This window comes from Myxine glutinosa, chromosome 1, assembly GCF_964187855.1.
Source record: "Myxine glutinosa chromosome 1, kmMyxGlut1.1, whole genome shotgun sequence".
Classification (NCBI taxonomy): domain Eukaryota; kingdom Metazoa; phylum Chordata; class Myxini; order Myxiniformes; family Myxinidae; genus Myxine; species Myxine glutinosa.
In genome coordinates, this window is record NC_136261.1 from 260,765,269 (window position 1) to 260,781,738 (window position 16,470).

Genomic DNA, 16,470 nt, shown 5'->3' on the forward strand with positions numbered 1-16,470 from the left:
GTTTTATTTCAAATCAAATTCGATATATCATTCCATTTTTCAGTCGCTAACATAGTTTTAGACTCGGTTGAAAAAAAACGGGAAGAAAATCCGATGAAAGTTGCCCTTTATATAACGAAATGAATTCTCAAAGGCCTGTAACTTCAAGTCCATTGAGATTTTTTTTTTTTTAAATCGCGGCATGGTCAGTCATACACCGCCCTAAATAAGAGACGGGAAAATGCCGAGATATATATATTTTGTTTAAATTGCGGCATGGTCAGTCATACACCGCCCGAAATAACAGACGGGAAAATGCCGAGATATATTAAAAATTCGTCCATTTGATGACAATCGTCACGATGAAATATTTAATTTATACATCGTCACAATAATGTGGAGAGAGGAGCATAGCTTCATTCACGTGTCGCTACACACGAGAAATTGCCGAGATATATTTTTTTACAATCACGGCATGGTCAGTCATACACCGCCTGAAATAACAGATGGGAAAATGCCGAGATATATTAAAAATTCGTCGCCACACACGGGAAATTGCCGAGATATATTTTCACTTTGCACAAAAATAACATCAAGTAATCGAATCAATAGGAATGTCCTGTGCCTATAACATCGGCGTTATAGGCACAGCTGCATCTAGGCATTGTGCAACATCGACGCGGCTTTTGTTTTAATTAAAACTTTTTGTACTTGTTTTTAATAAACAGGAATTATATTCCTGCATGGGGCTGGTGTGAAACATTCTGACTCAATACGGGACTTGACCCAGGGACCTCCATTGCTTTTGCAGCAACAGCCCACTGCGCTATTGAGCCAGCCGTAATCTCCTCAAAATTTTCCACACTGAACACTGCGAGCTTTATAATGGCCGATGTCTTACGTGCCTGCGAGGCAGACCCCGGATGTGAGCGTAAGTATATATGCGTATGTATGTGTATTTTTTTTTATTTTTTTTATTTTTTTTTTGTATATGCAAGTATATGTAGAAGTGCATTGGAGATTAACTCATGTGCAATTTTTTAATAAAAAGGAATTATATTCCTGCGTGGGGCTAGTGTGAAAAATTATTAATCAAACAATAAATTATAAATTAAAAATTAAATTAAATTAATTTAAATTAAAATTATTAATCAAATAAAATTAATTAACGAAAACATCGGCCTTTATAAAGCTTGCAGTGTTAAATGTGGAAAATTTCTGAGGAGATTTCTGTTGGCTCATTAGCGCAGTGGCCTGGTTGTGTAAGTCATGGAAGTCACCATCACTTTTACCTACCATTGTTACGGCCCTCAGGGTTGTCACCACGTAAGATATATATTCATAATATAATTCTACATGTAATAATTCCTAAATGATAAATAATATAAGACACATAATAATAATATATACATATAATAATTATGAATAATTCTACATATAATTCCTGTTTATTTAAAAATATAAAAAATGTGTGTATATATATATATATATATAGAGAGAGAGAGAGAGAGACTTTGACTTTTAAACTCTTTTTAATATAAATGTATAAAACAAGAGTACCACCAAAGGCAATTCATCCAGGAAAATCAGTAAAATCCCGGAAGGAAAAAACAATCAGTGCACTGCAAACCAAGCAACAGAAAAGGTGCAAATACCAAAAAAAACACGAGGAGAAAATCTAGGCATAATTTCTAAACTAGGCATAATTTTATATGTAGAAATTTACAATCGCATCTGCAACCATGAGGAGAGATGGAAGAAAGAAAGAGTAGGTCAAGACCAGGGGGAGAAAAAAGCCGGCAAGGAGAAGCATGGAACAGTGTATAAGAAACACCCGCACTGTATTATACAGAAATTAACAATTTGTTATCTTGGACCTCACAAATCCCTCCAACACACCAGGTCGCAACAAAATTTGCAAGGTCGTTTGCAGTTTGGACACAGCCAAATTCAAGCTTGAGCCTTGCTGACACCAACGAACTAAAAAACACCATAATACTGCATTCCTGCATGAGTCTGCCGCCCAGCTTCGCCTTCCGCGACAGGTATACGGCCAGTTTAGCGGTAGCGGTTAGGAACCCGAATACAATAGATGTGGTTCCCTTTTTGGGAGGAAAGCCAAAGATGTAAGCTTTCAAAGAAAAGGTAACCCACAATCTATGGGAAATAAAATTTAACCAATGAAACAAAGGAGAAAGTCTTTCACAATTAATGAAAGCATGAAACAAATCTTCCCTCACCGGACAAAAGGGGCAACAGCCGGAAATGGGGGGAAAAAAACGAATGACAGCATTTGAATGAACAATCCAGTGGGCCAAACGCCACTGAAGGTCACCTGTTCTTTTAGAAATATGTCCAGCATACATTGTATCCCATAAAGGCTCAGATGGGGGACCGGGAGGCAAGAGTCCTTTCCACCGGGTAACCCCAGCTAGAGGTGGGTCCCCAAGAAGAAGTTTCACACAAGACCTATAAATACTCTTGCTGCTCATAGTATGGAAGGGGGTTGACCCTGCGCTCATGGGGGGCAGCTCGTTTTGGGTAAAAGCCACAACTAATTTTGGAACTGTGGGCTCAACCTCTGCGTCCTGGGTCCAATGTAGGCCTAGCTGGTGGCCCCTTCGGATCACCGCTCTTAGTATGTTCCCGATTTGCCTCCTGGACCGAACACCTGTTAGGTCTGCCAGCTCGTTCGCAGGCTTCCATCCCTGTCCAGAGTCGTGCCGGAGATGACACACATTCAGGATGTTGGCCACTATAAAATGCTCGCAGAAGTCGCGACTCCTCGGGATATCGGGGAAAAGTGGGTTGAAAAATAAAGGCTCGTGTGCATACATGTTAGTGCCATACGAGTCTGTTTGGCGACTTATCGAAACGCCCTGCCAGGCATTCAAGAGGCTCTGATAAAAGACTGGAAGCAGAGATGTATCGACGTGTTGAAGGTTGGTCAGGAAAAGTTCCTGTCCATATCCGAGCCTTCCAGCTCGTTGAAGAATGGAGCAGGCCAAGGGCTTTCCTGGTAGGTGTTCTGCCTAAAGCAAGCGTTGGATGGAGCGGAGCCGGAAGGCCAACAGGCGGCATTTCACGTCGACTAGGCCATGACCACCCTCGGCCGAGGGACAACATATGGCGCTGGGTCGAAGCCAGTGGTAGCCTCCCCAAAAAAATACACCAGTTTCCTCTGGATAGCTTGGAGAAAAACCTCCGGTGGTTGCAGGCAGATGAACCGGTGCCACAAAAGGGTAGTGACGAGGTTGTTGACAACTAGCATGCGACCCTTATAGGAAAGGTGGGGTAGAGCTCTTTTCCATCGGCTCAAACGCCCATCTACCTGGTCAATGATCCTGTCCCAATTGTTCTGGGCATACTGAGGAGGACCGAGGAAGATGCCCAAATACTTGATGCCATCGTTTGCCCACACTAGCTCTGCAGGAAGGAGAGGTGGTGGTAATAATGGTGGCACAGGTAAGTCATTCTTTGGAAAGGGGAACCACAGAGCCTTGCTTTTCCCCCAATTACACCTTAATGATGAGGCAAGGTTGAAGTCCGACAAACACTTTGCCATGGCGTCACTGTCGCATTTTCTTTTTATAATGACACATAGGTCGTCGGCATAAGCAGACAGGGTCAAAGGTGGGTGGCCTGGAGAAAGGACAAGTCCAGGGATATCCTTTCTGAGGGCGATTAAGAGAGGCTCCAAGGCAAGGGCAAATAATAGACCTGAAAGTGGACAACCTTGCCTTACCCCTCTCTGAACCTTTATGGGTGGGCAAAATTCGTTGTTAACTTTGATCAAGCTGGAGATATTTGCATATAACAAAGCTATGTAGGCTCTAAAATTAGCACTGAGCCCGCAAGCTTGTAACACATGACACAAAAACTCATGATCAATGCTATCAAAGGCCTTTGCAAGGTCAAGAAACACCAATCCAAAATCTTCTTTGACACATTTACCAGTTAACAAATCTCTGATTAGGAATATGTTGTCGTAGATGGATCTGCCAGGGATGCCGCAACTTTGATCAGGTGACACCAGGTCCACAATAACTGTCTTCAACCGGTTCGCAAGGACCTTGGAAAACAGTTTGTAATCCGTGCACAACAAAGAGATCGGACGCCAGTTTGACAGGTGTCAGAGATCGCCAGTCTTGGGTAGCAGGCAGAGTACTGCTCTTCTAAGACTGAGCGGTAATTCTCTGGATAAAAGAGACGCATCCAGAACGTTGAGCAGCTCTGGGCCCAAAATGTCCCAAAATGCCAAAAAAAATTCGGTGGGTAGGCCATCGATGCCAGGGGCCTTTCCCAACTCCATTTCAGCAAGTGCACCGGTTAGCTCTGGAAGGGTAATTGGAGCATCTAGTTCCAGACGTTGGGCCTCAGCCACAGAAGGAAGATGAGAGGTCAAAACATTCATCATTTCGTGAGAAACTGTTTTGGCCTTGAAAAGATCAGAAAATAAATCTATTACATTTAATCTTATATCACTTGGATTTGTTAGGATGTTCCCCCCTGGGTCCAAAACCGAAGATATAAGTCGTGCTGGTTTCTCTACAGTTTCTAGGTGAAAGAAAGACTTAGTTGGGGTATCTGAAACCTTTATATTCTGTATTCTTAGCCTGACCAGTGTGCCCGCTGCTTTTTCATGGATCAAATCCCTTAATTGGGCCTTCTTCTCGAGTAGCAACCGACAGTTCACTGGGTTGCTCTCATTGGCCAACTTGCCCTCCAACCTCAAGATGTCTGCTTCCAAGCAAGCCATCGTGATATGTTTTACATTGGTACAGTGCGAATTAAATTGTTGACAAAATACTCGAATTTGGGCCTTTAGGTTATCCCACCAGAGACTAATTGAGGAGAAAGAAGATTTTTAGTACTCATTTCAGCCCAGAAATCACGAAAGGAGTCTGTAAATAAACTATCTTCTAAAAGTTTAACGTTAAACTTCCAGTTACTATTTCTGCATGTGGGTCGAGGAAAAGAAAGATCTAAGGTTACCATATGGTGGTCTGAAAACAATGACGGAAAACAACCTGAAGAGACCGTGACATTCCTAAAGGGTACATTAATGTACCAGCGGTCGAGTCTTGCCGAAGACACCCGGCCATTGGCACATCGACACCAGGTATACTGGGCTATGTTGGGGTGATGCAATCACCAAACATCCAGTAGACCGGCCGTCTTAAAGAAACGGGATAGGTCCGCATGGGACTCGGGGTGGGGTTCTGCAGAGTTTCTGTCCTTCGAAGGGTCAAAGGTGCAATTAAAGTCACCACCAATGCACACACATTGGTCGAGATCAACTGATTTCAGGTGGTTTACCATGGAGGTGAAGAAGGCCTTTCGGTCCCTGCTCTCACTAGGTGCGTACACATTGAAGATGGTACAGCGGAAGTTTTGGTGTACGAGCTGAAGGGAAATAAGCCGGCCTTTTATGACTTCCTGAAAATAGCAAGACTCAAAAGCTAGACCTGGCTTTCGAAAAAACACAACCCCAGCAGATGAGGCTGACAGATTGCTAAAATAGCATTGTCCTTTGAAAGTTTGGCACCAGTCATGTTCCACGTTAGGTGTGAGGTGGGTCTCTTGCAGTAAAAGAACATTTGCCTTTTTACGATCAAACAAGTTTTTAACTTGGGCCTGACGGAGGTGACTTGCACCCCCACCATTCATATTTAAGGTCGCAAAGGAAATGTTTTTCATTCCGTGTTAATGAAATCGCCCTGTGCTTGGGAACACTCCGTACCTGCTCGGGTAACAAACGTTCTTAATCTGTGGAATTGAGATTTCGTCAGGTCAAAATCCTCATGCGCTTTGATTATTGACTTTGCGGTGCAAATGAATGCTGCCAAGTCAGGGAAATAGTCTTTAATTACAATGTTGCGGTGACGAAACGTTTCGTTAAGGAAGGTAAAAATGAGTTGAGGGGGTACCTGTGAGTGACCTGTCATCGCTTGTGACAGCTCGGTTGCCTCAATTTCATCCTCGGACTCTGACACGTCAGATAACATGTCGTCAGGTTCTGGGGTATTAACCACTGCCCCCGCGGTCTTGTCTGGAGGCACCTTCACAAGTTTCCCAAGGTGTTCCCGAGAGCACTCGTTAACACTTTGGTGGATATTTGTATCTGGGGTTGGAGCTTGGGTTTGAGATCCCAGCAAACTCAGATTTACCGGCCCCGTTTGTAAAGTGTGAACGTTTATTGAATCCATAGTCTGCTCGGTATTTAAAGGGGGGACAAGCAGAAAAACATTTCCCAGCTAGGAAATGGTAATACTTTCACTGGAGGTTTCGCACTCGGAAACTTCCAGGTGAGAGGTACAAATTTTATTTTTCGGCTCATTTACATAATGAGACTCGCTGGTGTCATTGACAACGGTATTCATGCACTCAGTTAGTGAGGGGATGTCAGAGGGACACTCGGACACATGTGCACCGGGAATGGTTCCGCCCATTACCGCCTTCTTTGCAGCACCAGCGAAATTGCTTGGCACTGGTGCTCTTCGCTTTTTAGAATACACTATGGATTCTTCATTCATGGGTTCGGGAAAGGGGGCAATGCTAGTTGTGTCAGTCACATCGGTGGGTGTCATCACATTGGAATCGGAAAGCACCGGTGTGTCAGACGACTCAGTCGGGGTGTCAGAAGGTACGGTCGGGGTGTCAGAAGGTACGGTCGGGGTGTAAGAAGGTACGGTCGGGGTGTCAGAAGGTACGGTCGGGGTGTCAGAAGGTACGGTCGGGGTGTCAGAAGGTACGGTCGGGGCGTCCGAAGGTGCGGTCGGGGCGTCCGAAGGTGCGGTCAGGGTGTCAGAGGGTATGGTCCGGGTGACGGAAGGTACGGTAGGGGTAACAGGAGATACGGTCCGGGTGTCAGCGAGCACGGTCGGGGTGTCAGAAGGCGCGGTGGGGGGATTGGCCTTTTTACAATCCCTTTCATTATGTCCCGGTTCACCACACTTCGGACAAGAGGCCTTAGGACAGAATCTTTTAACGTGTCCGAATTCTCCACAATTAAAGCATGTTAAGGAGGCTGAGGACGCATACATGTGGTACTCCCGATCATCCAACGATACTTTAAAGGATATATTTAAACCTGTATCGGCTCCGCGATCCGGGAGAATCATGTACACTTGCCTCCTAAAGCTCATTACGTGTTTGACACGATCACTGCGACACCCGAGCAGAATCATTGAGATTCGGGAGACAATTTTACCGTAACGAGACAGAACGGATAGGAGTTTCTCGCCTGGCATGAACGGTGGAACGTTGGATATTGTTATCTTGGTCGCCGGCGTATCCATAGGGGATACCGTAATATAATGACCCCCTTTTATGGTTAGACCGGTACTAACGACGTCATGAACGAGCTTTTCTTCTGACACGAAGACAACAAATTTCTGGTTCATTCGTGATGCCGCTCGAACATTACCGTCTCCTATGTGGATCCCACGGCAAGGATAATGTCCTCAGTAGGAGCTCCTTCAGGCGGAACACATGCGAATGCATGCTTACGCGTTAAATTTTCGAATGCCTCGTAACGAGAGCGGATATTCGCCATAGCAGCGAAATTTCCCCCCCCCCCCCCCCCCCCCCACCACCCCTTGTCCGAAACGGACAAGAAGGTATCAAACCTAAATAATCGAACTAAAGTAAATAATAAACGTGCATTATAAGCACAAAAATGGCTTACAAAGCGCCGTCAAAGCCAGTAGACTGCACCCAAAATGGGCCCACTTTAAATCCTCTCTCTCTCGAAGACAAGGGTGCAGAACGGATAAAAACACGATGCCGAAGCACACAGGATGGGAAAGGAGAGGGAGGGGGAGAGGGAGGGGGAAAGGAGAGGGAGGGGGGCAGGGGAGGGCAGGGGAAGGCAGGAGAGGGGAAAAAAACTCACAACGGACTCACCAAAACACAGAGCAGTTGCTCACAGCCGCCATGACGCCACGCCCAACACAAACGGCCTGTAGGGGGTGAGAGAGAGAGAGAGAGAGAGAGAGAGAGAGAGAGAGAGAGAGAGAGAGAGAGACTTTTAGACTTTTTATTACAAAAATATAAAAATACAAGCCAGTCGGTGAAGAATACTATTCAATACAGGCACAATAATCAAAAATACAGAAAAGAAAAAGAGATAATGACAGGAAATCAAAACAGTACAATGAACTAGAAAAGAAAAACAACAACAGAAAAACCGACCACACACTGAATCAATCCAAACAAACTTACAAATATACCATTAATTCATTCTCCTGCACCATGCAGATCCCATCAAAACACCAGATGTTCATAAACTCATCAATACATTTCTTCCTTTCAGAATCACAAAATTCAAGTTTGAGTCTTGCAGATGTCAAGGCATTAAAAAAGAACAAGACATCACATTGCCCAATCGGCTTTCCTTTCAGTTTTTCCCTCCTCGATAAATAAATTGCCATTTTCGCCGTGGCCACTAAAAACAAAAACAACATATGTACATGTTCTTTCATATCATTGAAACCAAAAATAAATGATCGCAGAGAAAAAGTGATCTTCATTTTTCCAGCCATGTAGTTCAGCCATTGAAATAAAGGCACAAGCCTTGCACAATCAACGTACGCATGGAACACATCCTCTGTGTAAACACAGAACGGGCAACACGTAGATGTGGGCGCGAAATGACTCACTAATTTATTAGACGGAATGATCCAGTGTATCATTCGCCACTGGAGGTCACCTGTCCTTTTGCTTACCAGCTTACTGTATATTGATTCCCATACAGGCTCAGATGGGAGTCCTTCCGGCATTAGCCCTTTCCACCTGGCCACTCCATTTAACGGTGAGTTCCCAAGCAGAACTGCAGTGCATAACCGATACAGGTCTTTACTACTGCATTTCTGAAAAATGTTTTGTCCCTCACTAATTGGGGGCAAGTCTCCGTGACTAGGCTGTACCAATAAACCAGGAAAATGCCAGTCATTGGATGTCACCAAAACTTCCTGGGTCCATCTTAGTCCAAGTTGGAAGCTTTTCTTTACTATTTCCTTTAGTACTCTTCCGATTATTCTGTTTGACCATATTCCAGTCATATCAGCTATCTCTTGCACCGTCTTCCACCCCCAACCAGAATCATGGCGGAGGTCCAACACTTTGATTATGCCCGCTGTAATAAAGTGTTGATAAAAGTCTCGGCTTCTTGGAATTGCAGGAAACAGTGGGTTGTAAAAAAGGGGTTCTTCCACAAACATGCTTGTAGCATAGGTTTCTTGCTGGCGACTAGTCGAAAGGCTTCGCCAGGCATTCAGAAGGCTCTGATAGAATGATGGTAGATGAGATGTGTCGACATGTTGGAGTTGGACTAAGAAATGTTCAGGGCCGTATCCGAGCCCGCTTGCTTTTCGCAGCACGTGATAGGCCAGAAGTCGGCTTGGCAGTCGTTCCTTGTACAGCATCTGCTGTATGGTACACAGCCGAAAAGCCATGATACGACTTTTTATGTCGATCAGTCCCTGGCCACCTTCAAACAAGGGGCTACATATGACATTTGGTAGCAACCAATGGTGACCACTCCAAAAAAAATCCACGAGTAGCCTCTGCACTGCCTTTAGTAGTGCCTCTGGTGGCTGAAGGCAGATAAACCTATGCCACAGGGAAGAAGCCACCAAATTATTAACCACTAGAACCCTGCCTTTGTAGGAAAGGTGGGGCAGAGCTCGTTTCCACAGTCCCAGTTTTTTTTTGACATGCTCAACAATCCCGTCCCAATTTTTGAGGACGTAATGTGGAGATCCCAGGAAAACCCCAAGGTATTTGACTCCGTCTTCCACCCATTTTAACTTTGTTGGTAGATGCACAGGTGGTACCAGCACTCTTCCAGGTGGAATGTTCTTGAGACAGGGAATCCATAAGGCCTTACTCTTGTCCCAGTTACACTTCAAAGAAGAAGCGAGGCAAAAAAGATTTAAACATTCAACAAGTGCTGGGATATCACTCTCCTTCTTAACAACCACACAGACATCATCTGCATAAGCCGATACAACTACTGAAGGACTCCCAGGGGATACTGTCACTCCTGAAATATTTTTCCTAAATAAAATTAGGAGTGATTCCATTACCAAGGAAAATAACAACCCAGAAACCGGGCATCCTTGTCTCACCCCTCGTTGAACCTGTACCGGAGAGCTGAGTTCGTTATTTATTTTAAATAAACTAAATATATTGTTGTACAACAAAGTCACGTAGGCCCTAAAATTGACACCAAAGCCACATGCTTCTAGCACACGATACAAAAAAACATGATCCACAGTGTCAAAAGCCCTTTCCAAATCAAGGAATATTATCCCAAAATCTTTTTCCAAGCAATCACATTCCATTAAATCTCTAATCAAAAAAATATTATCATAAATAGATCTGTTTGGGATGCAGTAATTCTGATCATGGTGGACTAGGTCACCGATTACCGTCTTCAACCGACTGGCCAACACTTTCGACAATATTTTGTAGTCCGTACATAATAACGAGACCGGCCGCCAATTCTTTATCTGTCGTAGATCCCCAGTCTTTGGAATCAGCGACACCACTGCTCTTCTGAAGCTTAGTGGGAGTTCTCCAAGCACCAAGGATGATTCCAGGACATTCAATAATTCAGGGCCCAAAAGGTCCCAAAAGGCCAAGAAAAATTCTGCGGGTAGGCCGTCAATCCCAGGAGCTTTCCCCGAGTCCATTTCACTTAGGGCCTACGTTAGCTCAGGCAAAGTAATTGTTGAATCCAGGCCCAGGCACTGAGGCTCAGTTAGGGATGAAAGGTGAGAAGTTAAAAATTCCATGGTTTGCTCACAAACATTTTGTTTTGCATAAACTTTTGAAAAAAACTCTCTAATGCACAACCTTACATCTCCAGGGTTGGCAACCATGTTTCCCCTAAAGTCTTGTACAGAGAAAAGGGTTTTGGGTGACTTATTTACAAAATCCATTTGGAAAAAAGATTTACTCGGGGTGTCTGATACCTTTAAATTGTTTATTCTTAATCTGATTAACAGGCCTGCTGCTTTCTCCTGAATCAGCTCTCTCAGTTGAGCCTTCTTTTCAACCAATAACCTGTGGTCTCTTCTGATATTATCTTTAGCCAGTTTACACTCTAACCGTATAATATCAGCTTCTAAACAAGCCATTGTTATATTTTTTACGTCAGTATCATTTGAAACAAACTGCTGACAAAACACTCTAATCTGAGCTTTTGTGTTATCCCACCATAATGCTAAAGAAGAGAAAGAGGGCTTTCTTGAAAGTTGGATGACCCAAAAAGCACGGAAGGCGTCTTTAAACAAAGCATCTTCGAGAAGACTGGTATTGAATTTCCAGTATGCACTTTTGCGTAAGGGTTGAGGGAAAAAGAGGCCCATGGTAACTAAATGATGATCAGAAAACAAAGATGGAAAATGATTTGGAGAGATAACCGCATTCCTGAACTGTGAGTTTATGTACCAACGGTCAAGTCTAGCGAAAGTCATTCTCCCATTGGCACATCGTCCCCAAGTATACTCAGATTTGTTGGGGTAATGCAGTCTCCATGCATCTAGCACACCCACTGCCGAAAAATAATTTAACAAATCAGTACTACCTTCGGGATGAGGTTCTGCTGTATTTCGGTCTATACTGGGTTTAAAGGTGCAATTAAAGTCACCCCCCATGCAAATACAATTATTGAGATCTATCGACTGCATGTGTCGAATTAAAGATGAAAAGAAAGCTCTTCGGTCCACACTCTCACTTGGTGCATAAACGTTGAATAGTGTAAACCGAAAATTATTAATGACCAGTTCCAATGAAATAAACCGGCCTTTAATCACCTCCTGGAAGAGGCATGACTCAGGTACTAGGCCTGGTCTGAGTAAAAAGGCTACACCAGCAGAAGAAGAAGACATGTTACTAAAAAAACATTGTCCTTTAAAGAGGCGACACCAGTCGTACTCCCCATTTTGAATTATATGGGTTTCCTGGAGTAAGAGTACATCAATTTTCTTGCGCTCAAATAAACTTTTCACCTGAACCTGGCGGTTTTGGCTTGCACCTCCGCCATTCATATTTAAGGTTCCAAAGGTGATTTTTTTCATGGATTATCAAAAGGCGTGAGCGGTTGTTGGGAAATCTCGCTCCCTGTTTTTGTAACAGCCTTTCTAAGCCGATGAAACAGCGACCTTGTTAAATGAAATTCATCCGGCCTCCTAATTATGTCCTTTGCAGCCTGGATGAATGAAATTAAATCAGGAAAATGATCTTTTACAATCACATTTCGGTGTCGGTAGGTGTCATTCAGAAAAGAAATAACGAGTTGAGGGGCTATGGATGACTGATCTGATGAAGATTGAGACAACTCAGTCATCTCAACTTCATCCTCTGAATCTGACAAATCAGAAACAGCTCCGCCCGGGTCGCATATATCAGTCTGCCCAGTCCCCATTTTGATTCCAGCCAAGTCCGAAGATTTGCTGGAATGTTCTATGGTAGAGTCATCCTCACTCTGGTACCCGGGACATTCAGCAGGAGCTGAAATCTCGGCTTCACCCTCCTGCAGGGAGATGTTCACTGGCTCAGTTGACGAACCAGTGTCATGATTTAGATATTGCAGGGGTAAAGAGGACCTTGGGGCTGAGACATTCCCAATCCGCTCGGTCTCAGCAGGTAGTGAAGGTGGCGGCTCACTAATGGGCTCACCATCATCTTTAGTCTCACCATCTACTTTTTCTCCCAGGTTTTCGGTGCTGCCCGATAATGTTTCAGAATTAATTAATTCATGTTCCTTCTCCCTGGTGTCAACACAGCTTGTGGACACCTGAGAAAGACGTTCCAGGGCGTCTGCACCCACACTCTCTTTATCCAACACTACCTTTTTCAAAGTAATGTTGGAGTTACAAGCACCAGGTGCTCTTCGTTTCTTTGTCACCACAATGGGATTTTCTTCCATCTCCTCACTGCACGTAGCATCTGCCACCACAGGTGGGTTATCTGGGGTTATTTCATTATTTACCGAATCAGCGGTGTTGCCGTTTTCACTAAGACGAACAGGAGTATTATCCCTACTCCTCGAGTGCGAGGGAGCGTCGGTAGGAACCGTTCGGGTATTTCGGTTTACGTTGTTTCGTATGTTAGAGACCGGGGTGTTATCTCTTTTACAATCAGCGTCACTATGACCTGCTTCACCACACCTTACACACGATACCTTCGGACAAAACCTTTTCACATGGCCAAAAGCTCCGCACTGAAAACATGTTAATGAGGCCGATGACGCATACATCTGGTACTCATGGTTGTTCACCTTTACCTTGAACGTGATGTTTAACCCCGTGTCATCGCCTCGATCCGGAAGCACCATATACACCTGCCGTCTGAAGCTCATCACGTGTTTAACACGTTCATCCTGAGACCGGAGCGGAATCATTGTGATTTTTGACACAGCTGTTCCGTATCGGGACAAAACGGACATCAACTGGTTGCAGGTTATAAATGGGGGTACGTTAGATATGACGACCCTCATCGACGGAGTGTCCATAGGCGACGCCAAGACAAAGAGACCTGTCTCTGTGGTTAAACCCGCACTTACAACATCGTGAACGAATTTTTCATCGGACACAAATACAACAACTTTTTGATTCATTCTCGACGCTGCTCGTACATTTTCACAACCGATTATTTTCCCCACCGACAAAACAATGTCCTCAGTGGAAGTTCCTTCGGGTGGAACACACACAAATGCATGCTTCCTTGTTAAGTTGTCGAACGCCTCTAACCGAGAGCGTGTATTCGCCATCCCAGCGAATTAACACCCCCCCCGCCCCCCCCCCCACTTGTCCGAACCGGACAAGTAGGTACCAAAACGAAATAAATCAAACTAGAATAAATAATAAACGTGCATTATAAGCACAAAAAGGCTTACAAAGCGTCGTCGAAGCCGGTAGGCCGCACCCAAAATGGGTCCGCTCTCAAACCTCTCTCTCTTGAAGACAAAGGTATAGAAAGGATGAAAACAAAATGCCAAAGTACACAGGATGGAAAGGAGAGGGAGGGGGGGGGGGGCAGGGGAGGGCAGGAGAGGAGGAAAACTCACAAAGAACTCACTACAACACAGAGCAGTTGCTCACAGCCGCCATGACGCCACGCCCACCACAAACGGCCTGCAGGGGGTGAGAGAGAGAGAGAGAGAGAGAGAGAGAGATTTGATGCCTTGTCGTGTACGTGGTTTGGCCCCTAATTTGGTCAGTGCTCCTCCACCCAAAAGCACCCAGCTCGAGCTCCCAGCTCGCCGATCACGTGTCACCGTGCAAGATATATATATATTCATAATATAATTCTACATATAATAATTCCTAAATTAAATAATATAATAGACATATAATAATAATAACATATACATATAATATTTATAAATAATTCTACATATAATTCCTGTTTATTAAAAAAAATAAAAAAATAATCTATACATATAAAAGAAAGTTTTTGTTTGTTTGTTTGTCTGCGCAAGCTAATCTCCTGAACGGTGAAAGATAGGAGGAAACTTCTAATACAAAAAATGTCGGGACAGGCCCCAGGAAGGTTATAGGCTAGGTGGCGAGACCGGTAGAGGCCCACCTCGGCCGGTCTGGGCCCATTTCGCAATTAGATGCTGAACTGAATTACAGTAGTCAATCTTCTACGGCCACGAGTAAAAGCTGAATTATAGTAGTAAATTCATTCAAAAAGCACTAAAAATGTCGGGACGGGCCCCGGGATGGTTATAGGCTGGGTGACGAGGCCGGTCGAGGCCGCTTCGGTTGAGCTGGGCCCATTTCGCAATTAAAAGCTGAGCGGAATTACAGTAGTCAATCGACTACGGCCGCGAGTAAAATCTGAATTATAGTAGTAAATTAATTCAAAAAGAACCAAAAATGTCGGGACGGGCCCCAGGAAGGTTATAGGCTGGGTGGCGAGGCTGGTCGAGGCCGCATCGGCCAGGCTGGGCCCATTTCGCAATTAAAAGCTTAGCTGAATTGCAGTAGTCAATCTTCTCAGGCCACGAGTAAAAGCTGAATTATAGTCGTAAATTCATTCAAAAAGAACTAAAAATGTCGGGACGGGCTGGGTTATAGGCTATACGCTAGGTTATAGGCTAGGTGGTGAGGCCGGCCAAGGCCGCTTCAGGCAAGCTGGGCCCATTTCACAATTAAAAGCTGAGCTCAATTATGGAAGTCAATCTTCTACGGCTGTGGGTAAAAGCTGAATTATAGTAGCAAATTCATTCAAAAAGAACGAAAAATGTCGGGACGGGCCCCGGGAAGGTTATAGGCTAGGTGGTGAGGCCTTTTGAGGCCGCTTCGGCCGGGCGGGGCCCATTTGGCAATTAAAAGCTGAGCTGAATTATAGTAGTCAATCTTCTACAGCCACGAGTAAAAGCTGAATTATAGTAGTAAATTCATTCAAAAAGAACCCGGGCAACACTGGGTGCTTTCGGCTAGTATATATATATATAGGGTGATTGAAAAGTAACTCCCTATTTTAAAATACTTATAATTTATTTCTTAACTATAATTTTTACAAGAAATGGATATAAGAAGAAAGCGTATAGCATGAAGTTTTATTTAAAATTCGATATGGGCACCAGAATTCGCCACCAGCTTCTCAAGCCGCCCGGGAACCGCGTCAACTGATTTCACCAGGAACTCTTGTGGGATGGAAGACATAACTTCTCGTATTCGCCCTTCAAGTTCTTCCAAAGTCGTTGGTTTGGTACAGTAGACTTGCTCTTTTACCCAACCCCAAAGAAAAAAGTCACATGGTGGTAAGTCAGGGCTCCTGGCTGGCCACTCATACGGACCACGACGACCCATCCATCTCCCAGGGAAGTGGGCATTCAGCCATTCACGAACAACAATAGCAAAATGTGGAGGAGCGCCATCTTGCATGAAAATCAAATCTTCAACATTCTCCGAAGCACTGATAATTGGCCAGATTTCGTCTTGCAGCATGGTGAGGTACCTTTTGGCATTCATGGTATCGCGAAGAATGAAGGGACCTACAATCCTTTCCGAAGTCATTCCACACCACACCGTTACCTTGGGCCGATATTGCGTTTTTTCAGAAATAACACGAGGATCTTCTCCTGCCCAGTAATAGCAGTTGTGACGGTTCACAAACCCACCGATGTGAAATACCGCTTCATCAGACCAGAGGATATTTTTAAAGAGATCAGACCAATCTTCATACCAAGCCAGCATCACCTCCCCAAACTCCATGCGAATGTCGCAGTCTTCAGCAGAGAGTGCTTGACAGTAGTGCGGCTTCCAAGCATGCCATTTAAGCTCCTTTTTGAGCACAGTTCGTACTGTGTGAAAGGAGAGCCCACTTTCCCTTGCTGCTTGTCGAATTGACTTTCTTGGGCTATGTGTAAACATTTCTTGAACTGCTTGCACTGTCCCCGCCGGGTCACTGGACTTGGAAGGGTGACCGCTTCTTCGAGTATCAGATACAGATCCTGTAGCCATG